The sequence below is a fragment of the Chelonia mydas genome, chromosome 6 (genome assembly GCF_015237465.2).
Source record: "Chelonia mydas isolate rCheMyd1 chromosome 6, rCheMyd1.pri.v2, whole genome shotgun sequence".
NCBI lineage: Eukaryota > Metazoa > Chordata > Testudines > Cheloniidae > Chelonia > Chelonia mydas.
Genome location: NC_051246.2, coordinates 90,454,075 through 90,472,899, shown reverse-complemented (window position 1 = coordinate 90,472,899; position 18,825 = coordinate 90,454,075). Strand labels below are relative to the sequence as shown.

The 18,825-nt window shown below is 49.1% G+C and overlaps 1 protein-coding gene across 3 annotated transcripts in view; it reads left to right on the top strand.

Annotated features, from left to right (window-relative positions):
• The first annotated feature begins 4,094 nt into the window (after nt 1-4,094).
• SYNDIG1L (synapse differentiation inducing 1 like) overlaps nt 4,095-18,825 on the top strand; it is a 50,985-nt gene continuing 36,254 nt past the window's right edge. Inside the window, exon 1 of one of the 3 annotated variants that reach the window (XM_043549488.1) lies at nt 4,095-4,243. The gene's annotated coding sequence lies outside the window, so the exon portion shown is untranslated. Of the gene's footprint in view, nt 4,244-6,593; nt 6,794-15,367; nt 16,831-18,825 lie in introns of those variants that run through there. The other 2 variants (XM_043549484.1, XM_043549486.1) reach the window with 2 other exon arrangements.

Sequence of the window (18,825 nt, the reverse complement as noted above, 5' to 3'; positions counted from 1 at the left end):
TTTTTAATTGCTATGTACGCATATGCTGAAACTGACACTGTGCTGCCTGGGAGCAAATGTCTCCACTGCCCACCTTGAGCAATGACCACCCTCCCCCGTCCTGTTATTCCAAAGGACATGGATATTAGTGCTTCCTCCTCCTCCTCTTCATTGTAGGTGTTGGGAGTAAATGGAAAACTTATGCTAAGTGCATCTCTCCCTATGGCTTGGAGTCTGGAGCTTGCCCCTTAGCAAGTGGAGCTTATGCCATGGATCCTAATGCTTGCATGGGACACTGGGCCCATGGGAACACAGAATATAGAGGAGTTGGTCTGGTCTGTTGAATACCAGCCCCATAGCTCTAGGGCATTGATCCTGCGCCTGTGAAGTCGATGGGAGCTTTGCCATTGACTTCAGTGGGTGCAGGATCAGGCTCTAGGGAGCAGAGCCGGGATTCCCCCAGCACTGGGTTGCTGCACCAGCCAATTCTGCTCAGCTGGGAGTGTTTTAGATTTGGACTAAAATTGACAACATGCCTCAGCAGCTGAAATGGAGGCATTTTTCCTGAGCGCAGCCTGTCCCACGGGTATCCTGTGAAACATTTCCCATATTTGAGAACTTGCTCCCCTATGAGCCAAGATCAAACAGAATATTAATGAATATCCATTTTGGTATCATTAATTCAAAGGTAACATTCATTTGCCGTGAAATCCTGCCCCTAGTGCAGCTAACAGGAATTTTGTCATCGGTTTCAGTGGAGCCAAGATTTCACCCAATATTGTTAAGACATTTGGGGGGGTTACAGCCCTGCAACAGGTGTAAACATAAGCTGCCACAAACAGGACCCGCCGACAGCAATTCCGGGCCTCAGGGCAGAACAGTCAGTGGGCCCCCACGCACGCACAAGCTGCACCCGCGCGGACATGGTCCACCTGACATTTGGGCTGTACTGCACCTGTGCTGGCTGGTGCCCAGTCAGCTGCCGGCTGCGCTGCTGGTGCCCAGCTGCTGGGCATGCTCTTCCAGAATGGCCAGGGCTTCCACATGCCCGCCTGGTAGGGTTGCCAACTGTCTAATCGCGCAAACCTGAAGATCCTTGCCCCGCCCCTTCCTTGCCCCTTCCCTGAGACCACGCTCCTTCTCCGAGGCCCCAGACCTGTATTCACTCCATCCCTCTCCCTCAGTCGCTCCCTCTCTCCCACCCTCACTGACTTTCACCAAGCAGGGGCAAAGGGTTGGGGTGCGGGAGGGAGTGAGGGGTGCAGGCTCTGGGAGGAAGTTTGGGTGCGGGGTTGGGTTCTGGGAGGGAGTTTGGGTGCGGGGTGCAGGCTCTGGGAGAGAGGTTGGGTGCGGGGTGCAGGCTCTGGGAGGGAGTTTGGGTGCGGGGTGCAGGCTCTGGGAGGGAGTTTGGGTGCAGGAGGCGGTGCGGGGTCGGGCTCTGGGAGGGAGTGCAGGCTGTAGGCTGGAGCAGGGGCTTGGGGTGCAGGAGGGGATCAGGGGGTCGGCGCTTACCTCAGGCGGCTCCCAAAAGCAACTGGCACACCTCTCTATCAGCGGCTCCTAGGTGGGGAGTCCAGGGGGTCTCCATGCGTTGCTGCACACAGGCACTGCTCCCCACAGCTCCCATTGGCCTCAGTTCCTGGCCAATGGGAGCTGCGGAGTCGGCATTCAGGGCAGGGGCAGTGCACAGAGATCCCCTCCCCAGGGGCTGCAGGGATGGGCTGGCTGCTTCTGCGAGCGGCATGGGGCAAGGGCGGGCAGGAAGCCTGACTTAGCCCCGCTGCGCTGTTGGCAGCGATGGCCAGGGGCCTCCGGGCCCTTTTAAATCATCCGGGCCCCTGGGCAATTGTCCCCTTTGCCCCCCCCATCAGTGGGCCTAGACACAAATCATCATCACAGAACCCCCCAGTGACCTAAATAAAGGGGATTGGCTATGGGAAGAGGGGCAAAAATGGGCTGGACATGGGAAGGGGGATGATAAAGAAGAAAAAACAGACAGTGTTGAAATTAAAAACACAGGTTGGACAAAGATGTCTGAAGGCATCTTTTAGGCACTGGGAGAGAGGAAAAGACACATTTCTGTGGGGAGAAACTTCTGACCGCCAGAGATTTCCACAGCAAATGCACAGTCTAACTGCTGATAGTGGGGTCCCTACATAGTAATGGAGTCTGAGCACTGAGATCAGGTGTTGTCCTCCTTTATTATTTCATGGCTCTGTGACAGGCTGGCCTTCCCCTTTAAGGGGTAGGAGGTCTTGGGCTAGTCAGCCCTATTAAATTAGCCTCTCACTGCTTAATACCATTGATCACCAAATACTCTGCCTGTGCTTAATTTGTGCCAGGGCTGAGCCCAAGCATCTCTATGCTTGGCAGCTCATAGCCCCGGCACCTCTGGGCTGGCTGTGGCAGTTATGAAAGTAAAACAATTGCTTTAGCCCAGCACCCCTTTCATTACAAGTTAAGTACTGACTCCTGCCCCACCTCCAAGAAGATGCAGGGGTGAAGGGCAATGCCCTGAAATGGCTCAGGTCCTTCTCAGACCCAGCCTAGAGGCTTGTCATGGGCAACTGTCTTCCACCTCCAAAGCCCTCATCTGCAGAGCTACAATCTTAAGAGTAAGGAAGCCCAGCAGTGAGGAGCCATAGGAGAGCAAAAGACGGGCAGAGGCCTGCGAAAGGCTCCGAGCAGAAAGGCCTTGGAATGGTTGCTTGGAACAGAGCAGGGAATAACCCAAAGGAGCCCCAGACAAGCTGAGGGGAGAGACGGAAAAGAGCCTGGGAAGGCAGTGAGTGGGAGAAGGGTGCTTGAAGTTGGAGGAGAGAAGACAGACCCCTTAGGAAGGAGGGGCTGGGCCCACTTTGGGACTGGCCTGGGACAGAGTTCATGTTTTGTTTGGTTTAGATTTGGATTCCCTTGAGAGGATGGACTTTTGGTAATAGTTTAGCTGGAGGGCCAAGTCACTGCAGCCAGTCACTGCAACATCTGGAGTAAGCTGAAGATTGTTGAGGGGAAACTGAGGCAGAGTGCTGCAATGCTGGGTCTTGCTATGAGGGAGTGCTCTGAGGTGGTGAGTCGTGTACAGGCACCCATCAGTATGCCAGGTGCTTCTCACATAAGACCAGTCCCTGCCCTAAAGAATGTACAGGATAAGGCCCCAGTCCTGCAAATTGCACAATACAGGGAGGAAGTCAGTGGGGCTCTGGAGAAGTCCACTGGTCTGCACTTACTGAACAACTTGCAGGATCAGGACTTAACTGGCAAACTTGACAGACAAGGGGAACATGGACTATCCCAGGAATGAGAGAAGCTGGGAGTGTCGTAGGCTATGGAAATATAGTTGTGTCTTCTTTCTCCCCTCTCCCACTCTCTGTGGGGCTCCCTCCATACTCTTTCTGAGCGATCTCATCTGCTCACACAACTTTACCAATCTTCTTTACACTCATGAATCAAAGATTTACCTTAATCCCCTGTCTCACCCTGCCTTTCTGACATCCTCTGGTTGCCTCATGGTCACCTCAGCTTAATGGGGCAAAACTGGGCTCCATGTCTTTCTGCCTAACCCCTTTCCCTTCCCTCTTTTCTTTGTCACTATGGATAGAGCACCACCATCCTCTCTGTAATCCAGGCCGGCAATGTGGGAGTCAGCTTCAGTTCCTCCCTGTCTCTTGCCCCATCCATCCAGGGTGTGTCCAAATCTTGACACGCCTTTCTTCAGAGCATCTCTAAGATGAGGCTTTCTCTCTGTGCAAACAACCCAAATCCTTGTCCAGGACCTCAGCATCTCCTGCCTTGATTATTGTAACCTCCTCTCCTGCCTTCCTGACACTCACATTGTCCCCACGTTAGTCCATTCAAAATGCAGCTGCTAAGCTCATCTTCCTTGCTGCCACTCTGACCTTTGTGCCACCTTTATTAATCCCTCCGCTGGCTCTCCCTTGCATCAGGTTTGAGCTTCTTCTCCTTACCTCCAAGGTCCTTCTCAACTTTGCCCCTCCCTCATTCCCTGATAGTCTCTTACTGCATATCCCCACCCCCTCCGATCTGCTAACTATGCCAGCTTTGACCATCTATTTTTCTGCCTCCTCCACAGCTGGCTTTGTGCTTTCTACCACATCAGATGCCTGCCATGAGGTGATAGATCACTACCTTCTCCTTCTTCCAGTTCACCTGCAGACCCACCTCTGCTGCGATGCCTACAATACACAGGCCTCCTCGCTGATCAGAATGGCAGTTGGGGATAGCGGACGTGTATCTGTTAAAAATGGTATGTGTTTTTCTTCCTTCCCCTCATATATCCCTCCTCTTTCTGAGTGTAGGCTCTTTGTGGCTCAGTATATCTGTGGATAGTGCCTAGCACAATGTGGGTGCTACCATATATAAATGAACACCAACTGTGCATCTTAGATTAGTCTTGGTGGCTCCACCTTTCTTTTTACTGTAAAGCACAGACTCAACTGCTTTTTGGTAGGCGCTGCGGCAGGAGTGCGTCTTTAGGAATGATCCGGATGAGGTGAGAGAGGAGGCTTGACAGGTATTTTTGGAAGAGGATTCCTGCAAGGAAAAGGCTGAAGGAGCAGGCCTTTAATATACCCATAGCCTGCACTGCTAAGCGCTTTAAGGGATGTCAGGGCTAGGATAGTCAATCCACTGCTTTATTGGCAGCTGACATGAAGATAATCTGATCAATGTAGCTCCAGCCAGCGAGTGAACAGGCTGCTGCTTTCTGAACGTGCTGCAAGGAGCGATGGAGAAGCCCTGCTGAGAGGGAGTGACAATAATTGAACCTCATGGCCAGGTGGGCACGTGTTGCTCTTGCAAGCTGATGACAAGATGCTGTAAATCAGGGCAAAGCCTGTGCAAACTGCACAACTGGGAAAACATAAAACACTTTGGTACCTTGCCCTCATGGTGCCTGGGGCTGACAGTGTCCTTGCAAACACCCAAAAAGCATGTCCAAAGCCTTGTGTGGTAAACGGTGCATTTCCCAGCTCCTGTCAATAATCAGGAGCCTGTGGAGCAGTTTGCACCCTCATATGCCTGCACCAGTGGGAGCAAACAGCATCTGTAGCTTTCTTTTGGAAAAATCCACAACATGGCAAATGATAAGGGAATCCTAGAGATTAGACCTGGAAAAGTCCTGTCCGATCACTTCCTAGTCTGTCCTCTGTGGCCAGTAGCAAGTCTCAAGGGTTGAGTCATTTTCCTCAGGGAAGCCCCTACCACATACTGGGGTACACTAAGTTCTGCAATCCTCACTGGCATCAGCAGGAACAGAGCAGAGGATCTTCGGCCCCAAAGACAGTCATTCCCCTGTTGCTGGAGCTAAAAGTGAATCCTCAGTAGCTTCTGTAGTAGTAGGGCTTATACCTTCCATGGGTCACAGTCAATAGAAGGCTATATGACTTCAGGCACTTGAGCAGGTTTAACATCCTGTCTAGTAAGGGTCCGTAGTGACCCAGGCAGACTAGCCAGTACATTACACACTCTCTTTGCATAAGAATGAGCTCTCCCCGGACATGCAGTGATGCACTGAGGGAAAAGACTTCAAGAGCAAATGTATTTGCACAGATATGCCTACTCTGCCTTGGAGCAGAGCATGATGGAGTTGCTTTGCCAAAATGACCAATTTGGGCTGGTTTTGGGTTATAAATCACTCTAGTATTTGAATGCAGGGGTAATGAAGTGTTGTTATCCTTATTTTATGAGCAAAGGTCAGCAGAACTATGCTTAGCATGCCCTGTTTGATGGGGTTACCCTAAACTGAACCTCACTTGCTAAGCAGGGGGAGGGGTGCCAAATCCCAATTAAGATGACAGTGGCTGGGTCAACTGTTTTTAGCTGGGGAGGTGGGGGGAGATGCTGTTGAAAGAGTTCTAGAGACCATTTGACCAGCTCCTTTCCAGTGTTTAAACGTTGAGCTAATTAGATTCAATTGAGAGTCTTTGTTTCTAGGTAGTGGCTCCTGGTGCTGTTCTCACTGCTGAGCAGGTCTAGAGGCTCAGTCTTAGACCTTGTGTGGGGATAATGTTTCAGCAAAAGAAAATACAGAAACTGCACTGACAGTGAGGTTCTCCACCGTCTGCTGATATCACTGAGAGCTGAAATCAGTCAGAGCTGAGTTAAGTGGTAGAACTTCAGAACGTGATCTTCAGTGAGTGGTGGTGGCCAGCAGTGGCAGAGAATGACAGCCAGAGCCATTCCTTGGGTACAGCGAATCGGGGCGACTGCCCCAGGCCCCGTGCTTTGGGGGCCCCCACGCTTTGATAAAATCGTGAGGAGGTAAGGCGAGTGGGGTGAGGAGGCAAATGGGGAGATGAGCAGCAGCGGGCAGGGAGGTGAGGAGGAGCCCCCTTCCAGAACCTCCCCCTCCCTCTCAGCGCCTTTTGCGGATTAGATGTTTTGGGGTGTCAGGGGGTGCTGGTGGGGAGGGGAGAGGAGCAAGGGCGCAGCGCTCTTGAGGGAAGGGGGTGGTACTGGGTGGGGAAGAGGTGGGGGCAGGAAGAGGCAAGGCGGGGCGGAGGTGGGGCATTGGGGGAAGGGGTGGAGTTGGGGGTGGGGTCTGGGCGGAGCTGGGGGGAGCGCCTCCCAGCACATTAGAAACTCAGCGCCTATGTCCCGGGCCCTGCACCTCCCTAGGGATGGCCCTGATGGCAGATGTCAGCAGAGAGACAGGGGCAGCTATGAGCCAGCTGCAGTGGTAGCAGCAGTAGAGGCATGGATCAACAACCCGTCGCCCCGCCCCCCGGGGTGGGAGATGAACTGCTGTGAACGAACCGCTGAACTCTGGGTCTTCACTAACCAAGGACAGCCAACTGTGAGCAGGGTGCAGCAGGGGGAGTGGGGTGTGGTGTGTTGAGGGACATTCGTTTGTCAGACTTTCACACCACAAGGTGAGAAACAGGCAAAGGACACTGCCCAACGCCCTGTGGGATGGGTGTTTGCCTGTGCTCACATGCTTTTAAATCACAGTTGTGGTGTTCTCCCAAATTAATGTTGGGTCCCCTTTTTAGCTTGTTAATAAAAGTTCTCTTTTGTTAAACACAGATTCAGTGCTTGCGAGTGAGGAAGTATTGCCTCTTAAAGATGCCCAGAGGTGGTGTTAAATTTTCCCAGATTACTGGGTGGGGCGGGGCCCGAGATGGTTCTATTTTGTATTGTAAAGAGGAACCCCTAGATATTGAACCCAGCCCTTGTTGCTGCCAACTCCACCTGGCAGAAGGGTTACATTTGTTTAGACAAAACTCATCCCTGAGCATACAGGAGTCACAGTTTAGACCAGCCATTGGGCACCAATTGTGACAATTCACAGAATTGCACAGTTGTCCTTTATCCTGCACGCCAGAGCTGCACCTCCCCAGTGGAGGCTCCTTGACTGGGATTTCTTTGACTTATTTTATAGCAAGCAGTGGCACTTTCTGCCTCCCTGTCTGCGGATGAATTTATCTGAGCAGCTACACTTGGGCAGCCTATAAACAACCCATGGACTGGCTTTGAGGGGAGGGGGACTCCTGTATTAAGATCCTCCAGGGTGAAGGAGTGGGTGACTTAATAAATAGGTCTGTTCCCTCTCTAGCCACTGTGATTCTGTGAACTCATTTCAGTAATGGGGCAGTGAGCAATTCTGCTTTACATTCTGGTACATTCCCAATAATTAAAGCCTGTTTATTCCTTATCTGAACTGATAATGAAGGTGAACATGACATTAGGCTGAATACTTCATCCTGGACCTCCTAGTATATTGCTTTGTCATCACTTTCCTTTTGAAGCTAAATTTTGTTGTCCCTTTAGGAAAGCTCTCCACCATGAGGAAAACAAATACATTTCCCACGTGTGTGCACAGATACTCACCTGGAATACTGGGTTCAGCTTTGGTCACCTTCTCTCAAAAAGGATACGGCAGAAATAAAAGGGGTTCAGATTAGAACAGAGGTACCCAAACAGTGGGATGCACCTCCTAGGGGAGGGCATGGAGGAATGTTCGGGGAGGCATGGCTGAGACCCAGGCCAGCTCCCATGGGAAAGCGGGTAGGGAGCGCCATCCAGCTCCACTCCCAGCCTCGGCCCTGGCTTCTGGCCCTGTGCCCAGGGTTCCACTCTCAGCCTCAACCCCATCCCCAGCTGTGGCCCCAGCCTCAGTGCCTGCTGGGAAGCAGGGGCTGAGTTGTGACTGGCTAAGCACTGACTCTTACTCTGGACAGATTGCAAGAGATCTGTCTCTCCCTAGATGCTTAAAATAAACTGAGGGCAGGTGTCATAAACATACAGCTAAGGGTAGCATAAAAATCCCTCCTTTACCTGTAAAGGGTTAATCAGTTCCATTAACGTAGTTGGCACCTGACCAGAAGAACCAATGGGGAAAGAAGATACTTTCAAATCTGGTGTGGGGAGGTTTGTGTGGTTTTTTGTGTGTGTGTGTTCTCTCTGGAGACAGAGAGAGAGAGACCAAGTAAATAATCTAGCTCCTACTGAATGATACATCTAAACTTACAGAAATAGTAAGTAATAGCAAGGAAATGCGTTAGAGTATCTTTTGTTTTAGCTTGTGAATTTTCCCTATGCTAAGAGGAAGGTTCATTCCTGGTTTTTTGTAACTTTAAAGTTTTTTGCCTAGAGGGGAATCCTCTATGTTTTAAATCTTATTACCCTGTAAAATTATCTTCCATCCTGATTTTACAGAAGTGTTTCTTTTACTTTTCCTTTATAATAAAAGTTCTGTTTTTAAGAATCTGATTGGGGTTTTTAGTGTCCTAAAAACCCAAGGGTCTGGTCTGTGCTCACCTTGTTTACTCTCAAGCCTCCCCAGGAAAGGGGGTAAAGGGCTTTGGGGGATATTTGGGGAAACAGGAACTCCAAGTGGTCCTTTTCCTAAATTTTTGTCTAACTCACTTGTGGTGGCAGCGATACCGTTCCAAGGACAAGGAAGAATTTGTGCCGTGGGAAAGTTTTTAACCTAAACTGGTAGAGATAAGCTTAGGGGGTCTTTCATGCGGGTCCCCACATCTGTACCCTAGAGTTCAGAATGGGGAGGGAAACTTGACAGCCGGTTAGGTGGTTTCAGGAGAAAAGTGATGCTGTTTGTAATGATGGATTTGATGCCTTGGTTGGCATTAGAAATGCATTCATGGGTTAAGGAGATCTAGATGGGATTATAAAGCATTTTTTACTTTTTTTTAAAAGTACTTTCCAGTTTGCATCTTCTCAGATGGCTCTAAAATAACCTCTTTGGTTGGTTGATTCTGGCAAAGTCCATCCAAACTATTATCTTTTGCCCTGCACACTTGAATTTTGGAGAACTGAAATACTTCCCTGTTTGCAAATGATTTTTATTCTGAGGTTGAGCCAGCTATTGATACAGCTACAATCCATAGCCACAAGAATGGGCTGAAAGTTCAAACAGCTCAGTAGACTTCATGCATTGCTTGCTGTTGCAGCTGAATATCTAAAGGAAAACAAACTCATTGGCTGACGCTCCTTAGAATAATCCCCCAACAATAGCCTCTGATTAGAAAAGAATTTCTGAGTTGGTCTGAAGGAAGCGTGGTACTACAGGGTCGCAGATGATATTATTGGCATCTGTCTAGCACTATTGTTATCCTGGGGGTTATAGAGAAACCTGAATCCATGTTGTGTCCTTATATGACCCTGGTTCCTTAGTGCGTCCTGTAGTGATTATATTTTTATCAGTTTGTCCCCGGGGGATCTTGCCTCCAGTCTTGTAAGAATCCTTCTGTTAATCCAACCCTCTCAAGGTATTCCAGTGGTTGAAGTGAGCAACAAGATTTCCGCTATGGATTTCACGGAGCACATCAGTGCTATTGGCAACAGTACTTGGTCCTTAGCCGGGAGAGGTGCTGTTCTCAATGTGCTACACTTACTGTAGAGATGGCACTTCCATTATAAGCCTCTGTTTCCAGTGGCTTATCTCTTTTGGAAAGATTACCCTTCGGGCTGCATTTTTCTCCTGCTTGTTCTCAGCCCAAAAGTGGTGTCTTGTGAAGTTGGATTAAAAATTGGCTTGGGTGGCTTTTGAGTTATTCAAAGAAGAGGAAAGTGTCTTCAGCACCACAGACGTTTTCCAGATGCTGCTTTTCCTCCCTGTCCTTGATACAGTAACTCCAGTGAGTTCCTTGCCAGCTCCATTTTCCTCACTGACGCTAAGTGCCTTAGTCCTGTTTGAAGCAATGTGGTTTAGAAATAACAGAATAATCTGACAGTAGCACCTGGAGCACGCTCACCATGTTACTGGCCTTTGCAAGGCACGAGCACCAGAGAATGCAGTGCTCTGAGCCTGTGAGAGCTGGGTGGGCTTGGTGAGTCTCCTGCCCCATGCTTGCGGGCGCTCAGTAGTGCTACGAGCACAGTCAGCACTGCTTCACTCTCCACAGGATCTTCCCCCGCATGACTCAGGGCCAGAGCCCCTCATGGGGGACTTAATGAAGAGCAGGACTGAGCCCTTAGTGTTGTTCCTTAAGTTCACAATGGCCTTGACAAGCCCTCGTGGAGCACTGCCTGGGGAGAGACTGCAGCCTTCTCTGTGCCCGTGAGTGTGACCTTGTGCCCTGACTGGTACCTTGTTTGTGGCTCCCTTTCCTGAGGGTGCCAAATAGCAACTCACTAAACAAGGCTCTAAGCCCAGTTGTCTTTGTTTGCAGTGAAGGAATGTACTAGTACCAGTGGTACAGAAATGGGGGGAAATGCTCAAGGACAGGTGAAATCACTCATCTCTTAGCCTACAGGAGTCCTCTGGACAGCACTGTTAGGCTGCCACAGAGTTTAGCTACTATTAACCTCCTATGAGGGGAAATAGTCATTTGTCCCTCAGCCTGAAACTGCATATCTGGCCCCCTGACATCTCAGCGTGTCCCAGTTATGTGTGCCAGAGAGTGGCTGAACCTCCTTCCACCCTTTTCCCTGGAATTCCCCCCCCCCCAAGCCTTTTCCCACAGTGGTTGTTGCCCAACAGTTATTCTCATGCCACTACTTTTCATCCCTCTTCTATCTAATCTGAGTGCTGAGTCCTTGGAGGGGGTTACTGGTCAGGGCATGTTGCTTCTGGAGCGCTGAGCTCTCTGCATTCCAGCCCCCTAACTGACAGAAAGCAACAGCAGAAAAAGCTGACTGAACTCAGTGGCCCTGATTTTGTCGCTCACACAGTAATTGCTGTGGCTCACATCCAGGCTAATGTACTGTACTTAGAATCACAGGGCTAGAAGGGTCCACAAGGGTTATCTAATCCAACCCCCTGCCAAGATGCAGGATTTGTTGTGTCTAAACCATCCAAGACAGGCTCCTTTTGAAAACCTAAAGGAATGAAGGAAAGTAGGAGACTAAATAAAATCCTACATACTTACCCATGTTCTAGACGGTGCGGTTGATCTAAGCAAAGGAGACAGATCTGGGTTGTTTAATCCTTGACTGAATCCTGGCACAGAGAGATGGTAGCCAGGCCTTGGGGTGGGGAAGAGTTAGGGAAGAGCTTGGTGAATGGTTTGAGAGGTGCAAGCTATGGGCTGCAGGGACTCAGTCTGTAACAGAGAAAATCAACGCTATCCCAGTGGGAAGGTACAAATCTACTCTTCTCCTCTCTCCCTGACTTTTTCCTCCTTTTATCCTGCCTTGTCCTCTCTTTTGCCTTCTGTTTTCTTTCTCTCTTCCCTTTCTCCCTTTCTGTCTATTTCTTCTGCTCTCCCAACCTCCTCCACAGGGAGAGAGCTCAGGATAACTTTGATTCACAGGATATCCACCAGGCTGAGCACAGTGGAACAGGTGTGGGGAAACCATGAAGGCCTGATGGGTCACAGGCCGCCAGAGTGAACATGAGACAGAGGCCATAGGCTTGAGGGTTGGGGAAGTTGGACTCTGGACATAGGCTTATTGTGATGGAACTGAGAGTATCTGAAGACTTGTAGGGGGAACTCTAAGTGGTTTACAATTTACCAAGTGTTGTGGTGGATTGTCCATCACTGACCATTTTTAAATCAAGATTGGATCTTTTTGAAAAGGTATGCTCTAGGAATCATTTTGGGGAAGTTCTCTGGACTGTGTTACATAGGAAGTCAGACTATATGGTTACAGTGGTCCCTTCTGGTCTTGGACTCTGTGGTGTTGGAGGGATTGTGGGTTCATTGGAAAGGAATCCAAGATCTTTCCATAGAGGATCAGGGATGGGGACTGCGATCTTGTCAGAAGAGATCGAGAATGGGATTGCAGAGTCCGGAAAACGGGTGTGGTTTGACACTTGTGGGTTGGGTGCTGGAAGAATGGCCTATCTATGGGTGTCTGGCCTCAGTTTATAGTTTTTGTCCCTCTAAAAGGCCCAGGATGCTCTGGGGAAGGCAGCCTCAGAGCCCATGTCATTTGAATTCACTGTCTGATCATCGTGGATTTGTGTGGCTCTTTTCTGCATTCCCTCCTGTCTGCCAATGATGATGATTATTGGTTGAGTGCTGCTGATGTGTTTGGTGCTGAACAGAACAGAGTTGAGATAGGTCTTGCCCCCAGGGACTTTGTCAAGCCAGGACCAAGATACCAACTTCCACTTATTCACAGGGTGCCAAAATTCTGTGCTGAATGGAAAACAATGAGCAGTACTTGTGCCATGAATCGTCCTCCAATGCTAATTGCTGTTACTTCAAACCCAAATACTGCCGGGATCGCTTGCCTCCCTGAGATGACTCATGTGGCTCAGACGTGACAGTTCAGCCTTTTCCTAGTTATTCAAGAGAATAATAATGCTTAAAATGTGTGGTGGGGGATGGGTTCCTATTCATGCTTGCTGAGCTGAATTTGCCTAAACTTTCCCCAAAACATTTCCCTGGGGTCTGACACCAGGCGTGAAATGTTTCCAGTTTTGAAAGTTAGAAGTCACTGGCTACGGGGGTTTGTGATGAGAACATGGTCTGAGTTTTACCTGTGGCAATGCTGGATGTCAAATTGAGGCTGAGAACTGGGCAGACACCGGACATGTGGGGTGACTATCTTGGGCATTTGCTCTCCTCCAGGGAATGATACTTTCAAAGCGAGAAGAAGAATGCACACTCTTCCTACCTAAAACACAAAGGGCTTTGTACAGAGGCCTGAAGGTGAAACATGCACCCCTTGTCAAGATGGGGACTTTGTGGGGCAGAATGCGGGCTCTGGGAGCACCCATGTAGCCCCCGTTGCCCTTGCTGTCAGCTGTGAAGTGATCAAGCTGAAGTGGGTAAGATCCCTGTGGAGCTCATGTAGCTGCCACTTGATAGCTTATTCCTCATCCTGCTGCTTGTCTTTCATCTCAGGCTTCACCAGTGTTGTAAAGCTTCATTTCCAGAGACTTGCCTCCTGCCAATAGCTGAGTTAGGAGCTCCCCAGGGCTCTGTCTCTCAGACTCTAAAGAAGATTTATTCAGCTATTAGACAGCGGGGGACCTGCTTTCAGGTAGGTGAGGGCAGATGCAGGTTGTCCCAGTCTCAGGTGGGATCAAACAAATTTGTGCACACAAGGAGCTGGACGGAGAGCACGTGCACAGGGGAGGGGAGTGCCTTTATCAGTGTGGAGAACTATCCCACTCAATAGTGCAGGTTAGGCCATGGTGTCCTGGGGCACCTCATGGCCAGGAAAATACCAACAAACTGGAGGGAATGCAGAAAAGAGCTGCACAAATTATTAAGGAATAGAGATACTGCAGAACAGATTACTTGAGGAATTGAAAGGATGCAGGTCACGAGTTCAAAGCCAGCTCAGGTAGACAGAAGCTTCCTCTTAGTCATCTTCTCTCCAAACACAGTAGTCTTTATGTTGCTAATTTCTTCATACTTTCCAGACCTCTAGGGGCCAGTCAGCACAAATCGAAGACTGCAGGGGTGCTGGATCAGGGCCCTCCATCACTTTCATTGCCCTTCTTGGGGCATCAGAAGTGAACAGGTTATTTCAGGTGAGGGCATACCATTGATTTATAGTCCCAGACAAAAATGACATTAAAATGGAGTGAAGGGGGAGAGTATCTATCTGTAATTTAGGGTCAAATATGTTAAAGGACTGTTGTAATTATCCCAACCCCAGACGTGTTAAACCCGGGAAATTCACAGTTAAGGTTAAACTTAAAAGAAATCCAAACATGTTAAGGTACAGAAATGCACAATGAGGACATCCAACCAATCTTGACTCTCCCTGCTATAGGCTCTTCCAGCTTCTCATATAGTTAAAGCTCACTGCAATCCTCTGCATGGGTACACGGAAATAATTTTTTTTATTTAATGGTCATTTTTTCCCTAGTTATTCTTCATCATTTAAGTTTCTCCTTCAGCAGAAATTTCAACTCTGCCCTGCAGAGATGTCCTGGAAATGCCACATGATTATGATTAAGGCATGTCAGTGTTTGTGGAGCCAGATTAGAACAAACTGATTATTTTTTTAAAATCATATTTGGGTTTAGTTTTGTTTTCCTGGTTTCCCCCCCTTCATGGAGTCACTACACTTCTGTTTTTTTCCTAATTATATATATATATTTTTTACATAAACACTAAATAAGAAACCCAAAGAGAATGTTGCCATGTAATATTTCTAACGATTTGAAGATATGAAGTACCAACCATGCACCATTTAATAAATGTTAACTTTATGGCCAGATTCACTTGTGCATTCTGGCTCCTTTACCCCACTTTGGAACAGCAGAAAGCAGCCAGAGAATGCAGGCCAGCTAGAATGGGTTTACTGCTGCTTCTGCTAGAGCAGTGCAAAACAGCCAGCATGTACACTGCGGGTTTCCCCTTCCCTCTTGTCGTCCAAATTCCCCTTGTCTGTTGCACTCCCTACGTTCACACGCCCACTCTGACATTCCCACTACTACTGGCACTTCCCTACACTTTCCTGTGTGCATATCTATGCGCACATATCCCGGAGTGTGCACACGCGCACACACAAACACCATTTTCCTCTTCCCTTCTGTACGTCCCCTATATTCCCCTTGTCAAGGATCCATAGGATTTGTCCTATGCCCCAGCTTTTAAACAGTCCCTTGGAGGAACCCCTTCAGTGTGCCAGGCTCCTAAGTGGTCCCACTCTCCTTAAGGGTAGGCTATGAGACCTCAACATCTCCAAGGCTGAGCCTCTGGGCTCCAGCACTCATGTTTCACACCATGAGTTCTATTCAGCGAGTCGAATTGAGACAGACTCCTGTTCAGAGACTTGCACCTCAGCAAGTATTTGCAATGATACCAGGCAGCCTTTTTAAAACCGAGTAAGGTATGTTAGTGAACCGGAATACAGCATCTGGAAGTCGTTGGTTAGCATAGAGAAGCAAAGGTGAAGACAGTTCAGACTGGCCAGTCTCCTGGCTCTACCCAGACAAGCTGCCATAGAATCAATTTTGGCTCTGTCTCTCTCTCTTAGTCCCAGGTGAGTGCTCTTGTGTCTCTCCCAAAGACCAGCTCTTCTCCCAGCACCTTTCACCTCTTGGTCCATTGTCTTCCTCCAGCAGACTTATGCCGAGTTCATATGTTCCGCCTGCCGGAGTTTCCCGTGAGTCAGTTGTTCAGTCTTTGGGATTCTGTCTGTCTTTCTGGATCCTCCATTGAGATGGGTAGGTTTCAGCCAATCCCCTCCTGTCTAGATGTGGTGCTATGGGTGGCCTTTGAAAGATATTTAAGATTGATGGTCTTTGTGTGCTGTTGTTGTTTTTCATAATTGAATATTTATCTGCCACAAAAACTTGCTCCTTTTCATCTCCCATTGTTCTTGATGGGACTGAAGCCACAGCAGCCCTCAGGAAGACAGTGGCCCCCTATGCTGTGTGGTAGCAGAGGCACTTCGTCTCATTGACAATGAGAGAGAGCCTTCTCAAAATGGCGGCTGTGGCTTCAGTCCCATAGAACAATGGGAGATAGGGGTGTGTTTTGAAAGGAGGCAGTTCTTTGTGGAATTCTCTGTAGGAAAACATTGTATCCTTCAGCCTCTGCAGGAGGAGACATTTTTCATTATGAAGAATAATTGGGTGAAATGACCATTAATCCCCAAAGAGAAATATTGAAAGGTAGCATATATACAAGATTTTAGTTAGTTTTAACTACAGTTAGTTTGAGCAGGCTATGTTGTTGAGAATATTGGTGGCAAAATAAATTCTGACACTGGGTACTACATGTCAACTCAACCCTCCTACCTACGGAATCATTGCTGATGCCTCCATAAGAATGGCAATGTAATATTTTTGCTGCTATTCTCTATCCCTTTCTCAGTACAACCTACCACCATGTATGCTCTTTTGGCCATTCCTGTGCATTAAACAGATTGGTTTCACTATGTTGTCCACAATGACACGCAGGTCTTTTTTCCCCTGAATGGTTACAGTTAATCTAGAATTCACTGGAGTATACAAATAGTTCAGATTATTCCTCCCAGTGTGCATCACCTTGCAATTGTCCATACTGAATTCCATCTCCCATCATACTGCTCAAATAACTGTAATTAGTTCCTCTGATGTTCCCTACAGTCTTCTCTGCACTTGACTAACCCGGTGATTTTTTTTTTTTAATCCGCTTCAAATATTGACTTCAACATTCCTCCACCCACTCCCCAATCTATAATAAATAGATACATAAAATCTGGCCACTTATTTTGATGCCTAAGTAGATGCTGAGCTCTTTAGCAAATCAGGCTCTTTCTGATGTGGTCTGGGCTCAGCTTAATACAGCTGCCTGAGTCTGGACTTTTAGAGATGTTTGTGCTTTTCCCAAAAGCATTTACATCCTCTTGAGTCTGATGTCATTCCTCTTCCTTTTATCTTTTTTCTTTCCTAGCCTAATCAGCTGCCTTGAGGACATCCTGTAGCAGAATCCTCATCTGAAAAACCCTCCAGTTATTCTGGACCCTTGTTTGGTGGGGGGTTTTTTTGTGTATTTTTTTTACTGGCACTAAACCCTTGATCTGAAATAACCACTTGTTACTGTTTGCTGAGAGTTCAGGTTTCTCATTTAACGTGATCAGGTTTTTGGCTGCCAGTAATGAAATGTTAACAGATTTGTCCTGGCATAGTTATTTGTTGCTTTGTCTGTTAGATGAAGAATGCAAAGCACAGGACGTAGTGGCAATGGTGCTTCTAACATCTGACGTACCATTTACCATCTCCTTCCAATGCAGAGTAACCCCAGAACAAAAGCATGACTTTTTATTCATGTAGTTCGTCCATAGTAAGTTTGTTTTTAAACAGAGGCATTGTTTGAGTGGTCTAATGGCTACACTGTGATATGTCCACTGGTATATAACAGTGGTTTTCAAACTACTACTTTTTTTTTTTCTGGCAACCCAGTTGAAGAAAATTGATGCCCACGACCCAGTGGAGCTGGGGATGAGGGGTTTGGGGGAAGGGGGCTCAGCGCTGGGGCAGATGGTTGGGGTGCCAGGGTGAAGGCTGCAGGGTGGGGCTGGGGGCGGGGTTAGGGTGCAGGAGTGGGCTTGGTTTGGTGGGGGGCTCAGGGCTGGGGCAGGGGGTTGGGGTGTGGAAGGGGATCAGGGCTCTGGGGTGGAACTGGGGATGCGGGGTTTGCGGTGCAGGAGGGGACTCTGGGTTTGGGGGAGCTCAGGGCTGGGGCAGAGGCTTGGGGTGCGGGAGGGGGTCAGGGCTCTGGGCTGGGGGTGAAGGCTCTGGAGTGGGACCTGGATGACTGGTTTGGGGTGCAGAAGGGGCTCCGGGTTTGGGGGGGCTCAGGGCTGGGTCAGGGAGTAGGGGTGCAAGGTTGAGGGGTGCAGGGTTGAGGGGGGCTTACCTCAGGGGGCTCCTGGTCAGCAGCGCAGCAGGGGTGTTAAGGCCGGCTTCCTGCCTGTCCTGGCACCCCAGACCGTGCGGCACCTTGGGAGCAGCCAGCAGCAGGTCCAGCTCCTGGGCCCAGAGGCCTGCCAACGGGAGTGCCGGTGCTTGGGGCAGGGGCAGCCCGCAGAGCCCCGTGGCGCCCCACCCCCACCAAGGAGCCGGACCTGCTGCTGGCCACTTCCAGGGGGCGCAGCACGGTGTCAGAACACATAGGGACTAGCCTGCCTTAGCCGGGCAGCCCCGCTAATGGGACTTTTAACGGCCCGGTCGGCGGTGCTGACCAGAGCTGCTGCGATTACTGGTTCTGTGGATGAAGGGAAAGCAGTGGATGTATTGTTTCTTGACTTTAGCAAAGCTTTTGACACGGTCTCCCACAGTATTCTTGTCAGCAAGTTAAGGAAGTATGGGCTGGATGAATGCACTATAAGGTGGGTAGAAAGTTGGCTAGATTGTCGGGCTGAACGGGTAGTGATCAATGGCTCCATGTCTAGTTGGCAGCCGGTGTCAAGTGGAGTGCCCCAGGGGTCGGTCCTGGGGCCGGTTCTGTTCAATATCTTCATAAATGATCTGGAGGATGGTGTGGATTGCACTCTCAGCAAATTTGCGGATGATACTAAACTGGGAGGAGTGGTAGATACGCTGGAGGGGAGGGATAGGATACAGAAGGACCTAGACAAATTGGAGGATTGGGCCAAAAGAAATCTGATGAGGTTCAATAAGGATAAGTGCAGGGTCCTGCACTTAGGACGGAAGAATCCAATGCACCGCTACAGACTAGGGACCGAATGGCTAGGCAGCAGTTCTGCGGAAAAGGACCTAGGGGTGACAGTGGACGACAAGCTGGATATGAGTCAGCAGTGTGCCCTTGTTGCCAAAAAGGCCAATGGCATTTTGGGATGTATAAGTAGGGGCATAGCGAGCAGATCGAGGGACGTGATCGTTCCCCTCTATTCGACATTGGTGAGGCCTCATCTGGAGTACTGTGTCCAGTTTTGGGCCCCACACTACAAGAAGGATGTGGATAAATTGGAGAGAGTCCAGCGAAGGGCAACAAAAATGATTAG